A 6,000-nucleotide genomic window follows, 5' to 3' on the forward strand; every position below is an offset into this window, starting at 1 on the left:
TTCTACTTTGAGTAGTTGCACTCTGCCAGCCTGAATTTGCCTTACAGTTTTCATTGAATAACGTATGTCACTTACTGCTTTATAGTGCCATTCAGTGTTGCTGCACACTGCTAAGCAGCGTCCACGTTTCAGTCCCAGAAGTGGGAGGAGGAAGTAACTGCACTGGGTCTGTTTGTGTATTGCCCATAGCACAATAGTCTACAATAGTACAATAGTACATAGTACATAGTCTCTCTCTTTCAGAGAGAGAGACAAGCATACTCTTCAGTTCCCAGTGCTGCAAAGATCATCTTGCATCCTAAACCTACAGATTTGTAGGGGAGCAAGTGGGTTTCATTACTCATGATGGGTGTATTGTCAGGGATTTCAGTTTTAGCCTTACTTGTCTTTTGTGAAGTTACATAATATTTTAGGAGAATTACAATTTTGGGATCCATTTTTTGCTATCAATATCAGATTTTTCTAGAAGAGGGGTGTATATTTTTAAGTAGGTAAGCCAACTTTTATAAGAAAAAGAGTATGCTCTTTGACAGCCATCCAGGAAAAAGATCCTTGAAGACTTTCATTGTATGTTTATACAGTGCCTTGTAAAGTGGACCCCCCCCCCAACCTGGTTGTAGCCATTAGTTGCCATCACAATATAAAGGTTTAATATAAATAATAACAATCATAAGGCCAAATTCTCCCCTTGGATGTACATGTGTATGCTCTGGGCACACATGAATTTTGCCTTTCTGAGCCCTCTGGTGCTGCTCCTGTGACCTCATCCAATGCCCACTGCAATCAAAGGAAAAGCTCCCATTAACTGCAGTGGGTTGTGGATCAGGCGGTTTATATTCATGTTGCTGTGAAATGTCACTTCTGAGGAAGTAGGCCCTTCCACAGGAGAGGAAACCAGCTCATGCAAATTTCAGCACTTGTCTAATAGCAGGAGTGAAGAGGATCTGTTCACGTTGGAGAGACTTTTGTTAATCACATCTGTGCTGGTTAAACAGCATATCCTTTAGTCAATTAAATCCTAATTTAAAGGCAGTTCATTGGTATATATTGTTCATTTACGTGCATTAACTACAACTACAGTGCAATTAAGTACATTAACTGCAAGTCAAGTATATCTGAAACCGTATGGGATAGAGGATTACCTCAAACTAATGAATGACACTAAACTTTAAGAGCTTTAAATATTGCACTTTGATGTCACAAAGGATTTGGTTGTTTTATCCACACAGGGGATTAAGGCGAAGTGACAAAGGCAGATCAAGTACTGGTAGCACATAGTATCACATGGAAAAGTCTGACTTGGTACCCTTGGACGATATTTGCAGTTGGAGTGTACCTTTCTGCTGTATGTGTAAATAAAATAAACAACTGGAAAGCAGTCATGGTGAGCCTCCTATCTGGTGTTGAGATAGTGAAATTTACATATTCATTATGCATTTCTCTAGGACCTACCTCAAGGCACTGGTTGCTTTATATCAAATCTTCCTGAGGACTATGTCATAAAATCCACATAGGGCTTCACATTTAGATATCTTGTTTGTTGAAAGACTAGATGTCTTGTGTAGATAGGGCAATTAGGGCTGCTGGTGTGGAAGCATCTTACATAAGAATGGCCATATTGGAGGAGACCAATGATCCATTTAGTCCAGTATCCTGTCTTCCAACAGTGCCCAGTGCCAGGTACTTCAGAGGAAATGAACAGAACAGGGCAATTTTGAGTGATCCATCCCATGTCATCCAGTCCCAGCTTCTGGCAGTCACAGGTTTAAGGACAACATAAGAATGACCATAATGGGTCAGACCAAAGGTCCAGCTATCCCCGTATCATGTCTTCTGACAGTGGCCAATACCAGGTACCCCAGAGGGAAGCAAGTGATCCATCCCGTTGCCCATTCCCAGCTTCTGGCAAAAACCAGATCATGGGGTTGCATCCCTGATCATCTTGGCTAATAGCCATTGATAGACCTGTCCTGCATGAATTTATATAATTCTTTTTTTAATGTAGTTATACTTTTGGCCTTCACAACATCCCATGGCAACTGTGGTTGTGTGAAGAAGTACTTCCTTATGATTGTTTTAAATCTGCTGCCTATTAACTTCACTGGGTGCCTGGTGATATGTGACGAGGTAAATACTTTCTTATTTGCTTTTTCCAAACCATTCATGATTTTATAGACTTCTATCATATCCCCCTTAGGTGTCTCCATTCTAAACCCCAGTCTTTCTAATCTTTTCTGAAATAGAAGCTGTTCCATACCTCTAATCATTTTTGTTGTCCTCCTCAGTACCTTTCCCAATGCTAATATACGTTTTTTAAGATGGGGTGACCAGAACTGCATGCGGTGTTCAAGGTGTGGGTGTACCTTGGATTTATATAGTGGCATTATGATAGTTTCTGTCTTATGAGCTATCCTGTTCCTAACATTTTGGCTCCCACTGCATATTGAGTGGATGTTTTCAGAGAACGACCCACGGTGACTCCAAGATCTCTTCCTTAAGTGGTAACACCTAATTTAGAGCCCATCATTTTGTATGTGTAGCTGGGATTATGTTTCCCAATGTGCATTACTTTGCACTTATCAACACGGAAGTTCATCTGTCATTTTGTTGCCTAGTCACCCAGGTTTGTGAGATTCCTTTGTAACTCTTCGCAGTCAGCTTTGGACTCACACATTGGGGTTCTCAAACTGTAACCCATGGATCACTGGTCGTCTGTGAAGAGCTGGCACGTCACATGGTGTAGCTCCTCCTCCTGATTTTCAACACATGAAGTGTAAGAGGTGGAGAAGGAGACTGGGTGGCAGACAAGCATGTGCAGAGAAGCAAGGGGAGAGAGGGAAGAGAGGGACAGAAGAATCAAAGTAGACAGTGGCTTAATGGTTTTCAAAGCAGGTCAGGATGTTCACTGAATTAAGGACAGTTCCATATAGAGAAACACTTTCCTGATACTACTTTTTTGTGCAAGCAAGTGCTGCAGTTGCCACAAAGGTGTTATGGGTAAAGCGGAGGTGGTCCATTAAGTTACGATTAAAAAGGAAGGTAATCTGACCATTGAAGACAGGACAAATTGTTTGTGACACCCTCTGTAACAGGATGGTCTGCCCCTTTAAGGGTCTGGGGGCCTGGGCTCGCCAGCCCTGTTCAGTCATCAGACCCAGCTGGGAAGGGAATAAGTGATTATAAAAGCTGGCAAGGGCTCAGTTGAGGGGCTGCTGCAGAAGGGCAGTTGGAGGAGGGTAACTCCTAGGCAGATGGCTTGGAGAAGGAGGACAGAGGAGTAGCAGGAGGGAGATGAGCTCCTGCAGTAGGCCCTGAAGCAGGAGGCACTGAGAGAGGCAATGCAGAAAAGCCCTGGGGACTGTAGGCCAGGCTGGGCAGAGGAACAGTTTTGTGTTCAAGGTTTTGCCTGCATTCTGCATGGAGAAATAAAAATGTGGCTTGAAAGAGACTGTGGGTGTCACAGTGGGTACATCTACACCGCAATAAAAAAACCCCTGGCACGGAGCCTCAGAGCCCCAGTCAATTGGTCTCCAGCGTGAGCCTGAATGTCTACACTGCAATTTTCAGCCCTGCAGCCCGAGTCAGCCAACCGGGCTAGCTACAGCTGAGCTGCAGAGTTTTTACTGCAATGTCGACATTCCCCAGTGAGTCCTTCACAGGCTGGGGAAACAGGCCAACACCTTACACACACACAATTAAAAAGTGTGCTTCCCGCTAGAAAAGAGTTTGAGAATCCCTGCCTTACATCTCCCTTGAGTCTTTTCTCTCTAACAATCCAAAAACTAGGGGGAAGGGGGCAAGTAAGTAACTGAAAGAGGCAAGATAGTAGTGGCCAAAATGTGCTTCCCCTTTACCATTTTTACTTGAGCTGTGATCTGAAGAGTAACACTATTCTATTCACTGCACAAAAGAAAGTTAAGGACAGATATTTCAATTAGACATTGAAACCTGTTCTATCACAACAAGACTACATTGTCTAAAGTGGCTGGCAATTTTGGATCCTCCCATTTCTGGGAACCCACAAATTAATGCTCAGTAGAGCTGATCACCCTCAATCCCAGCCTAAATCAATGTGCATTTCGAGTGTACTACATTCTAGAAAGACTGGACCAATGTATCTCCTAGCTGGGCACTCCAAAACTTTGGGAGACCCATGGCCGAAATGTGATATATCAAAAGACACTGTGCAATTCTTCTGCCCCAAGCAAGAAAGAAGCTATTTGGGGCTCTGAATTCCCCGGAAGAATTTAGTTGTTCTGCAATCAGGGCTGTGGCAAATGCAAAAATGTCAATTTTTCAAGATAGCCTTTCATTGGTTAGAGCTACATACGACATAATGTGTAGAGGGTATTTTAAACCGTGCATGAAGGTGCAGCAAACCTTTGAGCGGGCTGAGTTTAGCATCCCGGAAATAATCATGCTGTGTAGTCGAAAGCTATGTAAACATGATAAGGTATTGTATTCTGTTTCTGATGCGTTATCAGGCCTTTGCGGGATGGTGTTAGTCTCAGGACTGAAACGCAGATCTGACCTATAGTGCTCTTATTGCTCATCAGAACGTCAGAACCCCTTGCACCGCACTGTTTCTGACACACTCCAAAAGCCTGTAACTGACAGCTCCAGCAACACGTAGGTTCTACTAGTACTGTATAGAACAATACAGTATGATTTGCAGAAGTGAACACAGCCAAACATATTGACTTTTATTGAAAAAGAAAAGAATGCAGCATTTTGGCAGTTTTATGATGACATGACCAGATCCCCACAAACTCCTGGCAACAACGAGGAGTACACGATGTTCTGGAAAATCAATATATAGCTTGCATAGAGGATCCTGATGAGAACAGTCAGTTATTTAGGTTGGAAATCGCTTATTCCCAAAGTCATAAAACCCTTCATTACAGGGGCTGGAGGTACCCATGACAAGGAAGGAACTGGGTGTGACCTAGGCTCAGCTTCATGTCTCAAGAAATCTTTGTGTTTGTTTGTTTTTCTCAAGTGAGCTTGCAGCCAGGGCAACTTGCAGCATATTATTATTGAAATTGCCCTCTCCTCTCCTGTTGGTGGGGAAATGCAGGGTGATAGCATGAGCCATGCTCCCGTTTCCTAGTTTAACCCATCAAACTTTCCCTTCCCCTACTCCACAGTCTTTTGAATCTTCCACCCCACACACAAACCCCCACAACCCAGAACAACATAACACTCAACAAGAAGAACGAAGCCCCTCAAAGTCTTCCATAGGCTTAATTTATGATTCCATCTCTAAAGTGCTATTTGAGGAGAGGAGACACTAACCAGTCAAAAGTAGAAGAGAATCCGTTCAAGCTTGGATTTTCAAAGTTGCATAAGGAAGTTAGGAGTCCAGCTTCTAGGAAAATTCAGTAGGAACTGGGCACCTAACCCCTTTCTATTTCCTTGATAACCCCAGCCTTAATTTCCTGGCTGGCTGAAAATTTCTGCAGCCCCATGGTTTAATACTAGTGTGAGCCTCAGGCCACATTTCCCCTCTAATTTCGGAAAAATGCAGTGCAGTTTTTCAGGCGCAGCTAATCCCCTCTCCCATACACCATCTCAGTCGTCAGCGCAGCCTGCTAATCACTTTACACACACAGAGCCGTTAAAGAAAAAGATGTACTATGCAGAATGAGCCTGCTGTTCAGCCAGGTGTTTGTTCATGTGCCTGGAAAAATTAGCAGTTCCCAGAAGCTGAGTTTACTTTCTTAAAAGGGAATATAGGTTCACTCATCATTACAAAAAACACATTCAGGCAAGCTCTTAAACATATGAGCCTTCCAAGCAGGGATCCAGGTACAGAGGAGTGTAGTAACAGTTACCCTACTGAAGAGTCTCTCGTCAACACTTCTTATAGAAGGGTTAGTCTGGTTTAAAAAGGGGTGGGGAGGGGGATTGTGATAATGGAAACCTAGTACTGCCATTAGCATTGTCAATTAATATTTTATATTCCCTTGAAGTGCCTTTTGAGGAAATCAGCCTTCATTA

The sequence above is a fragment of the Lepidochelys olivacea genome (genome assembly GCF_965140295.1).
Source record: "Lepidochelys olivacea isolate rLepOli2 genome assembly, chromosome: 3".
In the NCBI taxonomy this organism is placed as follows: domain Eukaryota; kingdom Metazoa; phylum Chordata; order Testudines; family Cheloniidae; genus Lepidochelys; species Lepidochelys olivacea.